General features: G+C 36.1%; 38 pseudogenes; all 38 read right to left on the bottom strand.

Moving 5' to 3' along the window:
• Window positions 1-113: 113 nt before the first annotated feature.
• Window positions 114-232, bottom strand: LOC124333475 (annotated as a pseudogene).
• A 415-nt stretch (window positions 233-647) lies between these two features.
• On the bottom strand, window positions 648-766 carry LOC124330269 (annotated as a pseudogene).
• Window positions 767-1180: 414 nt separating this feature from the next.
• LOC124330349 lies at window positions 1181-1299 on the bottom strand (annotated as a pseudogene).
• Window positions 1300-1714: 415 nt separating this feature from the next.
• LOC124330160 lies at window positions 1715-1833 on the bottom strand (annotated as a pseudogene).
• Window positions 1834-2248: 415 nt separating this feature from the next.
• LOC124330159 lies at window positions 2249-2367 on the bottom strand (annotated as a pseudogene).
• Window positions 2368-2781: 414 nt separating this feature from the next.
• Window positions 2782-2900, bottom strand: LOC124333474 (annotated as a pseudogene).
• Window positions 2901-3314: 414 nt separating this feature from the next.
• On the bottom strand, window positions 3315-3433 carry LOC124330533 (annotated as a pseudogene).
• Window positions 3434-3847: 414 nt separating this feature from the next.
• LOC124333473 lies at window positions 3848-3966 on the bottom strand (annotated as a pseudogene).
• A 415-nt stretch (window positions 3967-4381) lies between these two features.
• On the bottom strand, window positions 4382-4500 carry LOC124330158 (annotated as a pseudogene).
• Window positions 4501-4914: 414 nt separating this feature from the next.
• Window positions 4915-5033, bottom strand: LOC124333472 (annotated as a pseudogene).
• Window positions 5034-5447: 414 nt separating this feature from the next.
• On the bottom strand, window positions 5448-5566 carry LOC124330531 (annotated as a pseudogene).
• Window positions 5567-5980: 414 nt separating this feature from the next.
• LOC124333471 lies at window positions 5981-6099 on the bottom strand (annotated as a pseudogene).
• A 415-nt stretch (window positions 6100-6514) lies between these two features.
• Window positions 6515-6633, bottom strand: LOC124333631 (annotated as a pseudogene).
• A 414-nt stretch (window positions 6634-7047) lies between these two features.
• LOC124333469 lies at window positions 7048-7166 on the bottom strand (annotated as a pseudogene).
• A 414-nt stretch (window positions 7167-7580) lies between these two features.
• LOC124333468 lies at window positions 7581-7699 on the bottom strand (annotated as a pseudogene).
• A 414-nt stretch (window positions 7700-8113) lies between these two features.
• On the bottom strand, window positions 8114-8232 carry LOC124330529 (annotated as a pseudogene).
• A 414-nt stretch (window positions 8233-8646) lies between these two features.
• On the bottom strand, window positions 8647-8765 carry LOC124330528 (annotated as a pseudogene).
• A 414-nt stretch (window positions 8766-9179) lies between these two features.
• Window positions 9180-9298, bottom strand: LOC124333467 (annotated as a pseudogene).
• Window positions 9299-9712: 414 nt separating this feature from the next.
• On the bottom strand, window positions 9713-9831 carry LOC124330527 (annotated as a pseudogene).
• Window positions 9832-10245: 414 nt separating this feature from the next.
• LOC124333466 lies at window positions 10246-10364 on the bottom strand (annotated as a pseudogene).
• Window positions 10365-10778: 414 nt separating this feature from the next.
• Window positions 10779-10897, bottom strand: LOC124330526 (annotated as a pseudogene).
• Window positions 10898-11311: 414 nt separating this feature from the next.
• LOC124335284 lies at window positions 11312-11430 on the bottom strand (annotated as a pseudogene).
• Window positions 11431-11844: 414 nt separating this feature from the next.
• On the bottom strand, window positions 11845-11963 carry LOC124330525 (annotated as a pseudogene).
• Window positions 11964-12377: 414 nt separating this feature from the next.
• On the bottom strand, window positions 12378-12496 carry LOC124330524 (annotated as a pseudogene).
• Window positions 12497-12910: 414 nt separating this feature from the next.
• LOC124330523 lies at window positions 12911-13029 on the bottom strand (annotated as a pseudogene).
• Window positions 13030-13443: 414 nt separating this feature from the next.
• On the bottom strand, window positions 13444-13562 carry LOC124330522 (annotated as a pseudogene).
• A 414-nt stretch (window positions 13563-13976) lies between these two features.
• LOC124330521 lies at window positions 13977-14095 on the bottom strand (annotated as a pseudogene).
• A 414-nt stretch (window positions 14096-14509) lies between these two features.
• On the bottom strand, window positions 14510-14628 carry LOC124330519 (annotated as a pseudogene).
• A 414-nt stretch (window positions 14629-15042) lies between these two features.
• LOC124330518 lies at window positions 15043-15161 on the bottom strand (annotated as a pseudogene).
• Window positions 15162-15575: 414 nt separating this feature from the next.
• On the bottom strand, window positions 15576-15694 carry LOC124330517 (annotated as a pseudogene).
• A 414-nt stretch (window positions 15695-16108) lies between these two features.
• LOC124330516 lies at window positions 16109-16227 on the bottom strand (annotated as a pseudogene).
• Window positions 16228-16642: 415 nt separating this feature from the next.
• On the bottom strand, window positions 16643-16761 carry LOC124330515 (annotated as a pseudogene).
• Window positions 16762-17176: 415 nt separating this feature from the next.
• Window positions 17177-17295, bottom strand: LOC124333465 (annotated as a pseudogene).
• A 414-nt stretch (window positions 17296-17709) lies between these two features.
• On the bottom strand, window positions 17710-17828 carry LOC124335283 (annotated as a pseudogene).
• A 414-nt stretch (window positions 17829-18242) lies between these two features.
• LOC124330514 lies at window positions 18243-18361 on the bottom strand (annotated as a pseudogene).
• A 414-nt stretch (window positions 18362-18775) lies between these two features.
• Window positions 18776-18894, bottom strand: LOC124330575 (annotated as a pseudogene).
• A 414-nt stretch (window positions 18895-19308) lies between these two features.
• Window positions 19309-19427, bottom strand: LOC124330513 (annotated as a pseudogene).
• A 415-nt stretch (window positions 19428-19842) lies between these two features.
• On the bottom strand, window positions 19843-19961 carry LOC124334148 (annotated as a pseudogene).
• Window positions 19962-20285: the final 324 nt, after the last annotated feature.

The raw sequence follows: 20285 nt of genomic DNA, 5'->3' as shown, positions 1-20285 counted from the left end.
AATTTAACCTATCTCTAAGGCATTGAAATGTTTTATCTACGAATTTGGACTGGTAACCATCGTGATTGAAAAAAAAATTTCAAGAAATTTGTTATTGAAAACAAACTATTCATCGCCAACGACATCCCGTATTCCCAAGCGGTCACCCTTCCAAGTACTAACGGGACTCGACGTAACTTAACTTCTGGGAGCTGACGAGACCAGGTGCGTTCTACGTGATATGGCCGTTGACATTCAAAAATGAAAATTTACCCTCCCAGTCCCAATGGATGAATAGAAAATCACTTCAAAGTGATAGAAATGTTTGTTCATTGAATTTGGACTCGTAACCATCGCGAATAAAAAAGCGCGATAAACTTTGAAAAACTCGCAATGAAATTTATCCAGAATCATTCCTATAGATGAATTGAACCTATCTCTATGCCATTGATATTTTTGATCTACGAATTTGGACTGGTAACCATCGCGATTAAACAACGCGATAAACTTTGAAAAACTCTCAATGGAATTGATCCAGAATCATTCTTATAGATGAATTTAACCTATCTCTAAGGCATTGAAATGTTTTATCTACGAATTTGTACTGGTAACCATCGTGATTGAAAAAAAAATTTCAAGAAATTTGTTATTGAAAACAAACTATTCATCGCCAACGACATACCGTATTCCCAAGCGGTCACCCTTCCAAGTACTAACGGGACTCGACGTAACTTAACTTTTAGGAGCTGACGAGACCAGGTGCGTTCTACGTGATATGGCCGTTGACATTCAAAAATGAAAATTTACCCTCCCAGTCCCAATGGATGAATAGAAAATCACTTCAAAGTGATAGAAATGTTTGTTCATTGAATTTGGACTCGTAACCATCGCGAATAAAAAAGCGCGATAAACTTTGAAAAACTCGCAATGAAATTTATCCAGAATCATTCAAATAGATGAATTGAACCTATCTCTATGCCATTGATATTTTTGATCTACGAATTTGGACTGGTAACCATCGCGATTAAAAAACGCGATAAACTTTGAAAAACTCTCAATGGAATTGATCCAGAATCATTCTTATAGATGAATTTAACCTATCTCTAAGGCATTGAAATGTTTTATCTACGAATTTGGACTGGTAACCCTCGTGATTGAAAAAAAATTTCAAGAAATTTGTTATTGAAAACAAACTATTCATCGCCAACGACATACCGTATTCCCAAGCGGTCACCCTTCCAAGTACTAACGGGACTCGACGTAACTTTACTTTTAGGAGCTGACGAGACCAGGTGCGTTCTACGTGATATGGCCGTTGACATTCAAAAATGAAAATTTACCCTCCCAGTCCCAATGGATGAATAGAAAATCACTTCAAAGTGATAGAAATGTTTGTTCATTGAATTTGGACTCGTAACCATCGGGAATAAAAAAGCGCGATAAACTTTGAAAAACTCGCAATGAAATTTATCCAGAATCATTCAAATAGATGAATTGAACCTATCTCTATGCCATTGATATTTTTGATCTACGAATTTGGACTGGTAACCATCGCGATTAAACAACGCGATAAACTTTGAAAAACTCTCAATGGAATTGATCCAGAATCATTCTTATAGATGAATTTAACCTATCTCTAAGGCATTGAAATGTTTTATCTACGAATTTGGACTGGTAACCATCGTGATTGAAAAAAAAATTTCAAGAAATTTGTTATTGAAAACAAACTATTCATCGCCAACGACATCCCGTATTCCCAAGCGGTCACCCTTCCAAGTACTAACGGGACTCGACATAACTTTACTTTTAGGAGCTGACGAGACCAGGTGCGTTCTACGTGATATGGCCGTTGACATTCAAAAATGAAAATTTACCCTCCCAGTCCCAATGGATGAATAGAAAATCACTTCAAAGTGATAGAAATGTTTGTTCATTTAATTTGGACTCGTAACCATCGTGAATAAAAAAGCGCGATAAACTTTGAAAAACTCGCAATGAAATTTATCCAGAATCATTCCTATAGATGAATTGAACCTATCTCTATGCCATTGATATTTTTGATCTACGAATTTGGACTGGTAACCATCGCGATTAAACAACGCGATAAACTTTGAAAAACTCTCAATGGAATTGATCCAGAATCATTCTTATAGATGAATTTAACCTATCTCTAAGGCATTGAAATGTTTTATCTACGAATTTGGACTGGTAACCATCGTGATTGAAAAAAAAATTTCAAGAAATTTGTTATTGAAAACAAACTATTCATCGCCAACGACATCCCGTATTCCCAAGCGGTCACCCTTCCAAGTACTAACGGGACTCGACATAACTTTACTTTTAGGAGCTGACGAGACCAGGTGCGTTCTACGTGATATGGCCGTTGACATTCAAAAATGAAAATTTACCCTCCCAGTCCCAATGGATGAATAGAAAATCACTTCAAAGTGATAGAAATGTTTGTTCATTTAATTTGGACTCGTAACCATCGCGAATAAAAAAGCGCGATAAACTTTGAAAAACTCGCAATGAAATTTATCCAGAATCATTCCTATAGATGAATTGAACCTATCTCTATGCCATTGATATTTTTGATCTACGAATTTGGACTGGTAACCATTGCGATTAAAAAACGCGATAAACTTTGAAAAACTCTCAATGGAATTGATCCAGAATCATTCTTATAGATGAATTGAACCTATCTCTAAGGCATTGAAATGTTTTATCTACGAATTTGGACTGGTAACCCTCGTGATTGAAAAAAAATTTCAAGAAATTTGTTATTGAAAACAAACTATTCATCGCCAACGACATCCCGTATTCCCAAGCGGTCACCCTTCCAAGTACTAACGGGACTCGACGTAACTTAACTTCTGGGAGCTGACGAGACCAGGTGCGTTCTACGTGATATGGCCGTTGACATTCAGAAATGAAAATTTACCCTCCCAGTCCCAATGGATGAATAGAAAATCACTTCAAAGTGATAGAAATGTTTGTTCATTGAATTTGGACTCGTAACCATCGCGAATAAAAAAGCGCGATAAACTTTGAAAAACTCGCAATGAAATTTATCTAGAATCATTCAAATAGATGAATTGAACCTATCTCTATGCCATTGATATTTTTGATCTACGAATTTGGACTGGTAACCATCGCGATTAAACAACGCGATAAACTTTGAAAAACTCTCAATGGAATTGATCCAGAATCATTCTTATAGATGAATTTAACCTATCTCTAAGGCATTGAAATGTTTTATCTACGAATTTGGACTGGTAACCCTCGTGATTGAAAAAAAATTTCAAGAAATTTGTTATTGAAAACAAACTATTCATCGCCAACGACATACCGTATTCCCAAGCGGTCACCCTTCCAAGTACTAACGGGACTCGACATAACTTTACTTTTAGGAGCTGACGAGACCAGGTGCGTTCTACGTGATATGGCCGTTGACATTCAAAAATGAAAATTTACCCTCCCAGTCCCAATGGATGAATAGAAAATCACTTCAAAGTGATAGAAATGTTTGTTCATTGAATTTGGACTCGTAACCATCGGGAATAAAAAAGCGCGATAAACTTTGAAAAACTCGCAATGAAATTTATCCAGAATCATTCCTATAGATGAATTGAACCTATCTCTATGCCATTGATATTTTTGATCTACGAATTTGGACTGGTAACCATTGCGATTAAAAAACGCGATAAACTTTGAAAAACTCTCAATGGAATTGATCCAGAATCATTCTTATAGATGAATTGAACCTATCTCTAAGGCATTGAAATGTTTTATCTACGAATTTGGACTGGTAACCCTCGTGATTGAAAAAAAATTTCAAGAAATTTGTTATTGAAAACAAACTATTCATCGCCAACGACATCCCGTATTCCCAAGCGGTCACCCTTCCAAGTACTAACGGGACTCGACGTAACTTAACTTCTGGGAGCTGACGAGACCAGGTGCGTTCTACGTGATATGGCCGTTGACATTCAAAAATGAAAATTTACCCTCCCAGTCCCAATGGATGAATAGAAAATCACTTCAAAGTGATAGAAATGTTTGTTCATTGAATTTGGACTCGTAACCATCGCGAATAAAAAAGCGCGATAAACTTTGAAAAACTCGCAATGAAATTTATCCAGAATCATTCAAATAGATGAATTGAACCTATCTCTATGCCATTGATATTTTTGATCTACGAATTTGGACTGGTAACCATCGCGATTAAACAACGCGATAAACTTTGAAAAACTCTCAATGGAATTGATCCAGAATCATTCTTATAGATGAATTTAACCTATCTCTAAGGCATTGAAATGTTTTATCTACGAATTTGGACTGGTAACCATCGTGATTGAAAAAAAAATTTCAAGAAATTTGTTATTGAAAACAAACTATTCATCGCCAACGACATCCCGTATTCCCAAGCGGTCACCCTTCCAAGTACTAACGGGACTCGACATAACTTTACTTTTAGGAGCTGACGAGACCAGGTGCGTTCTACGTGATATGGCCGTTGACATTCAAAAATGAAAATTTACCCTCCCAGTCCCAATGGATGAATAGAAAATCACTTCAAAGTGATAGAAATGTTTGTTCATTTAATTTGGACTCGTAACCATCGCGAATAAAAAAGCGCGATAAACTTTGAAAAACTCGCAATGAAATTTATCCAGAATCATTCCTATAGATGAATTGAACCTATCTCTATGCCATTGATATTTTTGATCTACGAATTTGGACTGGTAACCATTGCGATTAAAAAACGCGATAAACTTTGAAAAACTCTCAATGGAATTGATCCAGAATCATTCTTATAGATGAATTGAACCTATCTCTAAGGCATTGAAATGTTTTATCTACGAATTTGGACTGGTAACCCTCGTGATTGAAAAAAAATTTCAAGAAATTTGTTATTGAAAACAAACTATTCATCGCCAACGACATCCCGTATTCCCAAGCGGTCACCCTTCCAAGTACTAACGGGACTCGACGTAACTTAACTTCTGGGAGCTGACGAGACCAGGTGCGTTCTACGTGATATGGCCGTTGACATTCAGAAATGAAAATTTACCCTCCCAGTCCCAATGGATGAATAGAAAATCACTTCAAAGTGATAGAAATGTTTGTTCATTGAATTTGGACTCGTAACCATCGCGAATAAAAAAGCGCGATAAACTTTGAAAAACTCGCAATGAAATTTATCTAGAATCATTCAAATAGATGAATTGAACCTATCTCTATGCCATTGATATTTTTGATCTACGAATTTGGACTGGTAACCATCGCGATTAAACAACGCGATAAACTTTGAAAAACTCTCAATGGAATTGATCCAGAATCATTCTTATAGATGAATTTAACCTATCTCTAAGGCATTGAAATGTTTTATCTACGAATTTGGACTGGTAACCCTCGTGATTGAAAAAAAATTTCAAGAAATTTGTTATTGAAAACAAACTATTCATCGCCAACGACATACCGTATTCCCAAGCGGTCACCCTTCCAAGTACTAACGGGACTCGACATAACTTTACTTTTAGGAGCTGACGAGACCAGGTGCGTTCTACGTGATATGGCCGTTGACATTCAAAAATGAAAATTTACCCTCCCAGTCCCAATGGATGAATAGAAAATCACTTCAAAGTGATAGAAATGTTTGTTCATTGAATTTGGACTCGTAACCATCGGGAATAAAAAAGCGCGATAAACTTTGAAAAACTCGCAATGAAATTTATCCAGAATCATTCCTATAGATGAATTGAACCTATCTCTATGCCATTGATATTTTTGATCTACGAATTTGGACTGGTAACCATTGCGATTAAAAAACGCGATAAACTTTGAAAAACTCTCAATGGAATTGATCCAGAATCATTCTTATAGATGAATTGAACCTATCTCTAAGGCATTGAAATGTTTTATCTACGAATTTGGACTGGTAACCCTCGTGATTGAAAAAAAATTTCAAGAAATTTGTTATTGAAAACAAACTATTCATCGCCAACGACATCCCGTATTCCCAAGCGGTCACCCTTCCAAGTACTAACGGGACTCGACGTAACTTAACTTCTGGGAGCTGACGAGACCAGGTGCGTTCTACGTGATATGGCCGTTGACATTCAAAAATGAAAATTTACCCTCCCAGTCCCAATGGATGAATAGAAAATCACTTCAAAGTGATAGAAATGTTTGTTCATTGAATTTGGACTCGTAACCATCGCGAATAAAAAAGCGCGATAAACTTTGAAAAACTCGCAATGAAATTTATCCAGAATCATTCAAATAGATGAATTGAACCTATCTCTATGCCATTGATATTTTTGATCTACGAATTTGGACTGGTAACCATCGCGATTAAACAACGCGATAAACTTTGAAAAACTCTCAATGGAATTGATCCAGAATCATTCTTATAGATGAATTTAACCTATCTCTAAGGCATTGAAATGTTTTATCTACGAATTTGGACTGGTAACCATCGTGATTGAAAAAAAAATTTCAAGAAATTTGTTATTGAAAACAAACTATTCATCGCCAACGACATCCCGTATTCCCAAGCGGTCACCCTTCCAAGTACTAACGGGACTCGACGTAACTTAACTTCTGGGAGCTGACGAGACCAGGTGCGTTCTACGTGATATGGCCATTGACATTCAAAAATGAAAATTTACCCTCCCAGTCCCAATGGATGAATAGAAAATCACTTCAAAGTGATAGAAATGTTTGTTCATTTAATTTGGACTCGTAACCATCGCGAATAAAAAAGCGCGATAAACTTTGAAAAACTCGCAATGAAATTTATCCAGAATCATTCCTATAGATGAATTGAACCTATCTCTATGCCATTGATATTTTTGATCTACGAATTTGGACTGGTAACCATTGCGATTAAAAAACGCGATAAACTTTGAAAAACTCTCAATGGAATTGATCCAGAATCATTCTTATAGATGAATTGAACCTATCTCTAAGGCATTGAAATGTTTTATCTACGAATTTGGACTGGTAACCCTCGTGATTGAAAAAAAATTTCAAGAAATTTGTTATTGAAAACAAACTATTCATCGCCAACGACATCCCGTATTCCCAAGCGGTCACCCTTCCAAGTACTAACGGGACTCGACGTAACTTAACTTCTGGGAGCTGACGAGACCAGGTGCGTTCTACGTGATATGGCCGTTGACATTCAGAAATGAAAATTTACCCTCCCAGTCCCAATGGATGAATAGAAAATCACTTCAAAGTGATAGAAATGTTTGTTCATTGAATTTGGACTCGTAACCATCGCGAATAAAAAAGCGCGATAAACTTTGAAAAACTCGCAATGAAATTTATCTAGAATCATTCAAATAGATGAATTGAACCTATCTCTATGCCATTGATATTTTTGATCTACGAATTTGGACTGGTAACCATCGCGATTAAACAACGCGATAAACTTTGAAAAACTCTCAATGGAATTGATCCAGAATCATTCTTATAGATGAATTTAACCTATCTCTAAGGCATTGAAATGTTTTATCTACGAATTTGGACTGGTAACCCTCGTGATTGAAAAAAAATTTCAAGAAATTTGTTATTGAAAACAAACTATTCATCGCCAACGACATCCCGTATTCCCAAGCGGTCACCCTTCCAAGTACTAACGGGACTCGACGTAACTTAACTTCTGGGAGCTGACGAGACCAGGTGCGTTCTACGTGATATGGCCGTTGACATTCAGAAATGAAAATTTACCCTCCCAGTCCCAATGGATGAATAGAAAATCACTTCAAAGTGATAGAAATGTTTGTTCATTGAATTTGGACTCGTAACCATCGCGAATAAAAAAGCGCGATAAACTTTGAAAAACTCGCAATGAAATTTATCTAGAATCATTCAAATAGATGAATTGAACCTATCTCTATGCCATTGATATTTTTGATCTACGAATTTGGACTGGTAACCATCGCGATTAAACAACGCGATAAACTTTGAAAAACTCTCAATGGAATTGATCCAGAATCATTCTTATAGATGAATTTAACCTATCTCTAAGGCATTGAAATGTTTTATCTACGAATTTGGACTGGTAACCCTCGTGATTGAAAAAAAATTTCAAGAAATTTGTTATTGAAAACAAACTATTCATCGCCAACGACATACCGTATTCCCAAGCGGTCACCCTTCCAAGTACTAACGGGACTCGACATAACTTTACTTTTAGGAGCTGACGAGACCAGGTGCGTTCTACGTGATATGGCCGTTGACATTCAAAAATGAAAATTTACCCTCCCAGTCCCAATGGATGAATAGAAAATCACTTCAAAGTGATAGAAATGTTTGTTCATTGAATTTGGACTCGTAACCATCGGGAATAAAAAAGCGCGATAAACTTTGAAAAACTCGCAATGAAATTTATCCAGAATCATTCCTATAGATGAATTGAACCTATCTCTATGCCATTGATATTTTTGATCTACGAATTTGGACTGGTAACCATTGCGATTAAAAAACGCGATAAACTTTGAAAAACTCTCAATGGAATTGATCCAGAATCATTCTTATAGATGAATTGAACCTATCTCTAAGGCATTGAAATGTTTTATCTACGAATTTGGACTGGTAACCCTCGTGATTGAAAAAAAATTTCAAGAAATTTGTTATTGAAAACAAACTATTCATCGCCAACGACATACCGTATTCCCAAGCGGTCACCCTTCCAAGTACTAACGGGACTCGACATAACTTTACTTTTAGGAGCTGACGAGACCAGGTGCGTTCTACGTGATATGGCCGTTGACATTCAAAAATGAAAATTTACCCTCCCAGTCCCAATGGATGAATAGAAAATCACTTCAAAGTGATAGAAATGTTTGTTCATTGAATTTGGACTCGTAACCATCGGGAATAAAAAAGCGCGATAAACTTTGAAAAACTCGCAATGAAATTTATCCAGAATCATTCCTATAGATGAATTGAACCTATCTCTATGCCATTGATATTTTTGATCTACGAATTTGGACTGGTAACCATTGCGATTAAAAAACGCGATAAACTTTGAAAAACTCTCAATGGAATTGATCCAGAATCATTCTTATAGATGAATTGAACCTATCTCTAAGGCATTGAAATGTTTTATCTACGAATTTGGACTGGTAACCCTCGTGATTGAAAAAAAATTTCAAGAAATTTGTTATTGAAAACAAACTATTCATCGCCAACGACATCCCGTATTCCCAAGCGGTCACCCTTCCAAGTACTAACGGGACTCGACGTAACTTAACTTCTGGGAGCTGACGAGACCAGGTGCGTTCTACGTGATATGGCCGTTGACATTCAGAAATGAAAATTTACCCTCCCAGTCCCAATGGATGAATAGAAAATCACTTCAAAGTGATAGAAATGTTTGTTCATTGAATTTGGACTCGTAACCATCGCGAATAAAAAAGCGCGATAAACTTTGAAAAACTCGCAATGAAATTTATCTAGAATCATTCAAATAGATGAATTGAACCTATCTCTATGCCATTGATATTTTTGATCTACGAATTTGGACTGGTAACCATCGCGATTAAACAACGCGATAAACTTTGAAAAACTCTCAATGGAATTGATCCAGAATCATTCTTATAGATGAATTTAACCTATCTCTAAGGCATTGAAATGTTTTATCTACGAATTTGGACTGGTAACCCTCGTGATTGAAAAAAAATTTCAAGAAATTTGTTATTGAAAACAAACTATTCATCGCCAACGACATACCGTATTCCCAAGCGGTCACCCTTCCAAGTACTAACGGGACTCGACATAACTTTACTTTTAGGAGCTGACGAGACCAGGTGCGTTCTACGTGATATGGCCGTTGACATTCAAAAATGAAAATTTACCCTCCCAGTCCCAATGGATGAATAGAAAATCACTTCAAAGTGATAGAAATGTTTGTTCATTTAATTTGGACTCGTAACCATCGGGAATAAAAAAGCGCGATAAACTTTGAAAAACTCGCAATGAAATTTATCCAGAATCATTCCTATAGATGAATTGAACCTATCTCTATGCCATTGATATTTTTGATCTACGAATTTGGACTGGTAACCATTGCGATTAAAAAACGCGATAAACTTTGAAAAACTCTCAATGGAATTGATCCAGAATCATTCTTATAGATGAATTGAACCTATCTCTAAGGCATTGAAATGTTTTATCTACGAATTTGGACTGGTAACCCTCGTGATTGAAAAAAAATTTCAAGAAATTTGTTATTGAAAACAAACTATTCATCGCCAACGACATCCCGTATTCCCAAGCGGTCACCCTTCCAAGTACTAACGGGACTCGACGTAACTTAACTTCTGGGAGCTGACGAGACCAGGTGCGTTCTACGTGATATGGCCGTTGACATTCAGAAATGAAAATTTACCCTCCCAGTCCCAATGGATGAATAGAAAATCACTTCAAAGTGATAGAAATGTTTGTTCATTGAATTTGGACTCGTAACCATCGCGAATAAAAAAGCGCGATAAACTTTGAAAAACTCGCAATGAAATTTATCTAGAATCATTCAAATAGATGAATTGAACCTATCTCTATGCCATTGATATTTTTGATCTACGAATTTGGACTGGTAACCATCGCGATTAAACAACGCGATAAACTTTGAAAAACTCTCAATGGAATTGATCCAGAATCATTCTTATAGATGAATTTAACCTATCTCTAAGGCATTGAAATGTTTTATCTACGAATTTGGACTGGTAACCCTCGTGATTGAAAAAAAATTTCAAGAAATTTGTTATTGAAAACAAACTATTCATCGCCAACGACATACCGTATTCCCAAGCGGTCACCCTTCCAAGTACTAACGGGACTCGACATAACTTTACTTTTAGGAGCTGACGAGACCAGGTGCGTTCTACGTGATATGGCCGTTGACATTCAAAAATGAAAATTTACCCTCCCAGTCCCAATGGATGAATAGAAAATCACTTCAAAGTGATAGAAATGTTTGTTCATTTAATTTGGACTCGTAACCATCGCGAATAAAAAAGCGCGATAAACTTTGAAAAACTCGCAATGAAATTTATCCAGAATCATTCCTATAGATGAATTGAACCTATCTCTATGCCATTGATATTTTTGATCTACGAATTTGGACTGGTAACCATTGCGATTAAAAAACGCGATAAACTTTGAAAAACTCTCAATGGAATTGATCCAGAATCATTCTTATAGATGAATTTAACCTATCTCTAAGGCATTGAAATGTTTTATCTACGAATTTGGACTGGTAACCCTCGTGATTGAAAAAAAATTTCAAGAAATTTGTTATTGAAAACAAACTATTCATCGCCAACGACATACCGTATTCCCAAGCGGTCACCCTTCCAAGTACTAACGGGACTCGACGTAACTTAACTTCTGGGAGCTGACGAGACCAGGTGCGTTCTACGTGATATGGCCGTTGACATTCAGAAATGAAAATTTACCCTCCCAGTCCCAATGGATGAATAGAAAATCACTTCAAAGTGATAGAAATGTTTGTTCATTGAATTTGGACTCGTAACCATCGCGAATAAAAAAGCGCGATAAACTTTGAAAAACTCGCAATGAAATTTATCTAGAATCATTCAAATAGATGAATTGAACCTATCTCTATGCCATTGATATTTTTGATCTACGAATTTGGACTGGTAACCATCGCGATTAAACAACGCGATAAACTTTGAAAAACTCTCAATGGAATTGATCCAGAATCATTCTTATAGATGAATTTAACCTATCTCTAAGGCATTGAAATGTTTTATCTACGAATTTGGACTGGTAACCCTCGTGATTGAAAAAAAATTTCAAGAAATTTGTTATTGAAAACAAACTATTCATCGCCAACGACATACCGTATTCCCAAGCGGTCACCCTTCCAAGTACTAACGGGACTCGACATAACTTTACTTTTAGGAGCTGACGAGACCAGGTGCGTTCTACGTGATATGGCCGTTGACATTCAAAAATGAAAATTTACCCTCCCAGTCCCAATGGATGAATAGAAAATCACTTCAAAGTGATAGAAATGTTTGTTCATTTAATTTGGACTCGTAACCATCGCGAATAAAAAAGCGCGATAAACTTTGAAAAACTCGCAATGAAATTTATCCAGAATCATTCCTATAGATGAATTGAACCTATCTCTATGCCATTGATATTTTTGATCTACGAATTTGGACTGGTAACCATTGCGATTAAAAAACGCGATAAACTTTGAAAAACTCTCAATGGAATTGATCCAGAATCATTCTTATAGATGAATTGAACCTATCTCTAAGGCATTGAAATGTTTTATCTACGAATTTGGACTGGTAACCCTCGTGATTGAAAAAAAATTTCAAGAAATTTGTTATTGGAAACAAACTATTCATCGCCAACGACATACCGTATTCCCAAGCGGTCACCCTTCCAAGTACTAACGGGACTCGACATAACTTTACTTTTAGGAGCTGACGAGACCAGGTGCGTTCTACGTGATATGGCCGTTGACATTCAAAAATGAAAATTTACCCTCCCAGTCCCAATGGATGAATAGAAAATCACTTCAAAGTGATAGAAATGTTTGTTCATTTAATTTGGACTCGTAACCATCGCGAATAAAAAAGCGCGATAAACTTTGAAAAACTCGCAATGAAATTTATCCAGAATCATTCCTATAGATGAATTGAACCTATCTCTATGCCATTGATATTTTTGATCTACGAATTTGGACTGGTAACCATTGCGATTAAAAAACGCGATAAACTTTGAAAAACTCTCAATGGAATTGATCCAGAATCATTCTTATAGATGAATTTAACCTATCTCTAAGGCATTGAAATGTTTTATCTACGAATTTGGACTGGTAACCCTCGTGATTGAAAAAAAATTTCAAGAAATTTGTTATTGAAAACAAACTATTCATCGCCAACGACATACCGTATTCCCAAGCGGTCACCCTTCCAAGTACTAACGGGACTCGACATAACTTTACTTTTAGGAGCTGACGAGACCAGGTGCGTTCTACGTGATATGGCCGTTGACATTCAAAAATGAAAATTTACCCTCCCAGTCCCAATGGATGAATAGAAAATCACTTCAAAGTGATAGAAATGTTTGTTCATTGAATTTGGACTCGTAACCATCGGGAATAAAAAAGCGCGATAAACTTTGAAAAACTCGCAATGAAATTTATCCAGAATCATTCAAATAGATGAATTGAACCTATCTCTATGCCATTGATATTTTTGATCTACGAATTTGGACTGGTAACCATCGCGATTAAACAACGCGATAAACTTTGAAAAACTCTCAATGGAATTGATCCAGAATCATTCTTATAGATGAATTTAACCTATCTCTAAGGCATTGAAATGTTTTATCTACGAATTTGGACTGGTAACCCTCGTGATTGAAAAAAAATTTCAAGAAATTTGTTATTGAAAACAAACTATTCATCGCCAACGACATACCGTATTCCCAAGCGGTCACCCTTCCAAGTACTAACGGGACTCGACATAACTTTACTTTTAGGAGCTGACGAGACCAGGTGCGTTCTACGTGATATGGCCGTTGACATTCAAAAATGAAAATTTACCCTCCCAGTCCCAATGGATGAATAGAAAATCACTTCAAAGTGATAGAAATGTTTGTTCATTTAATTTGGACTCGTAACCATCGCGAATAAAAAAGCGCGATAAACTTTGAAAAACTCGCAATGAAATTTATCCAGAATCATTCCTATAGATGAATTGAACCTATCTCTATGCCATTGATATTTTTGATCTACGAATTTGGACTGGTAACCATTGCGATTAAAAAACGCGATAAACTTTGAAAAACTCTCAATGGAATTGATCCAGAATCATTCTTATAGATGAATTGAACCTATCTCTAAGGCATTGAAATGTTTTATCTACGAATTTGGACTGGTAACCCTCGTGATTGAAAAAAAATTTCAAGAAATTTGTTATTGGAAACAAACTATTCATCGCCAACGACATACCGTATTCCCAAGCGGTCACCCTTCCAAGTACTAACGGGACTCGACATAACTTTACTTTTAGGAGCTGACGAGACCAGGTGCGTTCTACGTGATATGGCCGTTGACATTCAAAAATGAAAATTTACCCTCCCAGTCCCAATGGATGAATAGAAAATCACTTCAAAGTGATAGAAATGTTTGTTCATTTAATTTGGACTCGTAACCATCGCGAATAAAAAAGCGCGATAAACTTTGAAAAACTCGCAATGAAATTTATCCAGAATCATTCCTATAGATGAATTGAACCTATCTCTATGCCATTGATATTTTTGATCTACGAATTTGGACTGGTAACCATTGCGATTAAAAAACGCGATAAACTTTGAAAAACTCTCAATGGAATTGATCCAGAATCATTCTTATAGATGAATTTAACCTATCTCTAAGGCATTGAAATGTTTTATCTACGAATTTGGACTGGTAACCCTCGTGATTGAAAAAAAATTTCAAGAAATTTGTTATTGAAAACAAACTATTCATCGCCAACGACATACCGTATTCCCAAGCGGTCACCCTTCCAAGTACTAACGGGACTCGACATAACTTTACTTTTAGGAGCTGACGAGACCAGGTGCGTTCTACGTGATATGGCCGTTGACATTCAAAAATGAAAATTTACCCTCCCAGTCCCAATGGATGAATAGAAAATCACTTCAAAGTGATAGAAATGTTTGTTCATTGAATTTGGACTCGTAACCATCGGGAATAAAAAAGCGCGATAAACTTTGAAAAACTCGCAATGAAATTTATCCAGAATCATTCAAATAGATGAATTGAACCTATCTCTATGCCATTGATATTTTTGATCTACGAATTTGGACTGGTAACCATCGCGATTAAACAACGCGATAAACTTTGAAAAACTCTCAATGGAATTGATCCAGAATCATTCTTATAGATGAATTTAACCTATCTCTAAGGCATTGAAATGTTTTATCTACGAATTTGGACTGGTAACCCTCGTGATTGAAAAAAAATTTCAAGAAATTTGTTATTGAAAACAAACTATTCATCGCCAACGACATACCGTATTCCCAAGCGGTCACCCTTCCAAGTACTAACGGGACTCGACATAACTTTACTTTTAGGAGCTGACGAGACCAGGTGCGTTCTACGTGATATGGCCGTTGACATTCAAAAATGAAAATTTACCCTCCCAGTCCCAATGGATGAATAGAAAATCACTTCAAAGTGATAGAAATGTTTGTTCATTTAATTTGGACTCGTAACCATCGCGAATAAAAAAGCGCGATAAACTTTGAAAAACTCGCAATGAAATTTATCCAGAATCATTCCTATAGATGAATTGAACCTATCTCTATGCCATTGATATTTTTGATCTACGAATTTGGACTGGTAACCATTGCGATTAAAAAACGCGATAAACTTTGAAAAACTCTCAATGGAATTGATCCAGAATCATTCTTATAGATGAATTGAACCTATCTCTAAGGCATTGAAATGTTTTATCTACGAATTTGGACTGGTAACCCTCGTGATTGAAAAAAAATTTCAAGAAATTTGTTATTGAAAACAAACTATTCATCGCCAACGACATACCGTATTCCCAAGCGGTCACCCTTCCAAGTACTAACGGGACTCGACATAACTTTACTTTTAGGAGCTGACGAGACCAGGTGCGTTCTACGTGATATGGCCGTTGACATTCAAAAATGAAAATTTACCCTCCCAGTCCCAATGGATGAATAGAAAATCACTTCAAAGTGATAGAAATGTTTGTTCATTTAATTTGGACTCGTAACCATCGCGAATAAAAAAGCGCGATAAACTTTGAAAAACTCGCAATGAAATTTATCCAGAATCATTCCTATAGATGAATTGAACCTATCTCTATGCCATTGATATTTTTGATCTACGAATTTGGACTGGTAACCATTGCGATTAAAAAACGCGATAAACTTTGAAAAACTCTCAATGGAATTGATCCAGAATCATTCTTATAGATGAATTGAACCTATCTCTAAGGCATTGAAATGTTTTATCTACGAATTTGGACTGGTAACCCTCGTGATTGAAAAAAAATTTCAAGAAATTTGTTATTGAAAACAAACTATTCATCGCCAACGACATACCGTATTCCCAAGCGGTCACCCTTCCAAGTACTAACGGGACTCGACATAACTTTACTTTTAGGAGCTGACGAGACCAGGTGCGTTCTACGTGATATGGCCGTTGACATTCAAAAATGAAAATTTACCCTCCCAGTCCCAATGGATGAATAGAAAATCACTTCAAAGTGATAGAAATGTTTGTTCATTTAATTTGGACTCGTAACCATCGCGAATAAAAAAGCGCGATAAACTTTGAAAAACTCGCAATGAAATTTATCCAGAATCATTCAAATAGATGAATTGAACCTATCTCTATGCCATTGATATTTTTGATCTACGAATTTGGACTGGTAACCATCGCGATTAAACAACGCGATAAACTTTGAAAAACTCTCAATGAAATTGATCCAGAATCATTCTTATAGATGAATTGAACCTATCTCTAAGGCATTGAAATGTTTTATCTACGAATTTGGACTGGTAACCATCGTGATTGAAAAAAAAATTTCAAGAAATTTGTTATTGAAAACAAACTATTCATCGCCAACGACATACCGTATTCCCAAGCGGTCACCCTTCCAAGTACTAACGGGACTCGACATAACTTTACTTTTAGGAGCTGACGAGACCAGGTGCGTTCTACGTGATATGGCCGTTGACATTCAAAAATGAAAATTTACCCTCCCAGTCCCAATGGATGAATAGAAAATCACTTCAAAGTGATAGAAATGTTTGTTCATTTAATTTGGACTCGTAACCATCGCGAATAAAAAAGCGCGATAAACTTTGAAAAACTCGCAATGAAATTTATCCAGAATCATTCAAATAGATGAATTGAACCTATCTCTATGCCATTGATATTTTTGATCTACGAATTTGGACTGGTAACCATCGCGATTAAACAACGCGATAAACTTTGAAAAACTCTCAATGGAATTGATCCAGAATCATTCTTATAGATGAATTGAACCTATCTCTAAGGCATTGAAATGTTTTATCTACGAATTTGGACTGGTAACCATCGTGATTGAAAAAAAAATTTCAAGAAATTTGTTATTGAAAACAAACTATTCATCGCCAACGACATCCCGTATTCCCAAGCGGTCACCCTTCCAAGTACTAACGGGACTCGACGTAACTTAACTTCTGGGAGCTGACGAGACCAGGTGCGTTCTACGTGATATGGCCGTTGACATTCAAAAATGAAAATTTACCCTCCCAGTCCCAATGGATGAATAGAAAATCACTTCAAAGTGATAGAAATGTTTGTTCATTTAATTTGGACTCGTAACCATCGCGAATAAAAAAGCGCGATAAACTTTGAAAAACTCGCAATGAAATTTATCCAGAATCATTCCTATAGATGAATTGAACCTATCTCTATGCCATTGATATTTTTGATCTACGAATTTGGACTGGTAACCATTGCGATTAAAAAACGCGATAAACTTTGAAAAACTCTCAATGGAATTGATCCAGAATCATTCTTATAGATGAATTGAACCTATCTCTAAGGCATTGAAATGTTTTATCTACGAATTTGGACTGGTAACCCTCGTGATTGAAAAAAAATTTCAAGAAATTTGTTATTGAAAACAAACTATTCATCGCCAACGACATACCGTATTCCCAAGCGGTCACCCTTCCAAGTACTAACGGGACTCGACGTAACTTAACTTCTGGGAGCTGACGAGACCAGGTGCGTTCTACGTGATATGGCCGTTGACATTCAAAAATGAAAATTTACCCTCCCAGTCCCAATGGATGAATAGAAAATCACTTCAAAGTGATAGAAATGTTTGTTCATTTAATTTGGACTCGTAACCATCGCGAATAAAAAAGCGCGATAAACTTTGAAAAACTCGCAATGAAATTTATCCAGAATCATTCCTATAGATGAATTGAACCTATCTCTATGCCATTGATATTTTTGATCTACGAATTTGGACTGGTAACCATTGCGATTAAAAAACGCGATAAACTTTGAAAAACTCTCAATGGAATTGATCCAGAATCATTCTTATAGATGAATTGAACCTATCTCTAAGGCATTGAAATGTTTTATCTACGAATTTGGACTGGTAACCCTCGTGATTGAAAAAAAATTTCAAGAAATTTGTTATTGAAAACAAACTATTCATCGCCAACGACATACCGTATTCCCAAGCGGTCACCCTTCCAAGTACTAACGGGACTCGACATAACTTTACTTTTAGGAGCTGACGAGACCAGGTGCGTTCTACGTGATATGGCCGTTGACATTCAAAAATGAAAATTTACCCTCCCAGTCCCAATGGATGAATAGAAAATCACTTCAAAGTGATAGAAATGTTTGTTCATTGAATTTGGACTCGTAACCATCGGGAATAAAAAAGCGCGATAAACTTTGAAAAACTCGCAATGAAATTTATCCAGAATCATTCAAATAGATGAATTGAACCTATCTCTATGCCATTGATATTTTTGATCTACGAATTTGGACTGGTAACCATTGCGATTAAAAAACGCGATAAACTTTGAAAAACTCTCAATGGAATTGATCCAGAATCATTCTTATAGATGAATTGAACCTATCTCTAAGGCATTGAAATGTTTTATCTACGAATTTGGACTGGTAACCCTCGTGATTGAAAAAAAATTTCAAGAAATTTGTTATTGAAAACAAACTATTCATCGCCAACGACATACCGTATTCCCAAGCGGTCACCCTTCCAAGTACTAACGGGACTCGACATAACTTTACTTTTAGGAGCTGACGAAACCAGGTGCGTTCTACGTGATATGGCCGTTGACATTCAAAAATGAAAATTTACCCTCCCAGTCCCAATGGATGAATAGAAAATCACTTCAAAGTGATAGAAATGTTTGTTCATTGAATTTGGACTCGTAACCATCGGGAATAAAAAAGCGCGATAAACTTTGAAAAACTCGCAATGAAATTTATCCAGAATCATTCAAATAGATGAATTGAACCTATCTCTATGCCATTGATATTTTTGATCTACGAATTTGGACTGGTAACCATTGCGATTAAAAAACGCGATAAACTTTGAAAAACTCTCAATGGAATTGATCCAGAATCATTCTTATAGATGAATTGAACCTATCTCTAAGGCATTGAAATGTTTTATCTACGAATTTGGACTGGTAACCCTCGTGATTGAAAAAAAATTTCAAGAAATTTGTTATTGAAAACAAACTATTCATCGCCAACGACATACCGTATTCCCAAGCGGTCACCCTTCCAAGTACTAACGGGACTCGACATAACTTTACTTTTAGGAGCTGACGAGACCAGGTGCGTTCTACGTGATATGGCCGTTGACATTCAAAAATGAAAATTTACCCTCCCAGTCCCAATGGATGAATAGAAAATCACTTCAAAGTGATAGAAATGTTTGTTCATTGAATTTGGACTCGTATCCATCGGGAATAAAAAAGCGCGATAAACTTTGAAAAACTCGCAATGAAATTTATCCAGAATCATTCAAATAGATGAATTGAACCTATCTCTATGCCATTGATATTTTTGATCTACGAATTTGGACTGGTAACCATCGCGATTAAACAACGCGATAAACTTTGAAAAACTCTCAATGGAATTGATCCAGAATCATTCTTATAGATGAATTTAACCTATCTCTAAGGCATTGAAATGTTTTATCTACGAATTTGGACTGGTAACCATCGTGATTGAAAAAAAAATTTCAAGAAATTTGTTATTGAAAACAAACTATTCATCGCCAACGACATCCCGTATTCCCAAGCGGTCACCCTTCCAAGTACCAACGGGACTCGACGTAACTTAACTTCTGGGAGCTGACGAGACCAGGTGCGTTCTACGTGATATGGCCGTTGACATTCAAAAATGAAAATTTACCCTCCCAGTCCCAATGGATGAATAGAAAATCACTTCAAAGTGATAGAAATGTTTGTTCATTGAATTTGGACTCGTAACCATCGCGAATAAAAAAGCGCGATAAACTTTGAAAAACTCGCAATGAAATTTATCCAGAATCATTCAAATAGATGAATTGAACCTATCTCTATGCCATTGATATTTTTGATCTACGAATTTGGACTGGTAACCATCGCGATTAAACAACGCGATAAACTTTGAAAAACTCTCAATGGAATTGATCCAGAATCATTCTTATAGATGAATTTAACCTATCTCTAAGGCA

This window comes from Daphnia pulicaria, chromosome 3 (assembly GCF_021234035.1).
Source record: "Daphnia pulicaria isolate SC F1-1A chromosome 3, SC_F0-13Bv2, whole genome shotgun sequence".
NCBI classification, from domain to species: domain Eukaryota; kingdom Metazoa; phylum Arthropoda; class Branchiopoda; order Diplostraca; family Daphniidae; genus Daphnia; species Daphnia pulicaria.
Note: the sequence above shows the minus strand (reverse complement) of the source record. Positions and strands in the feature narration are given on the sequence as shown.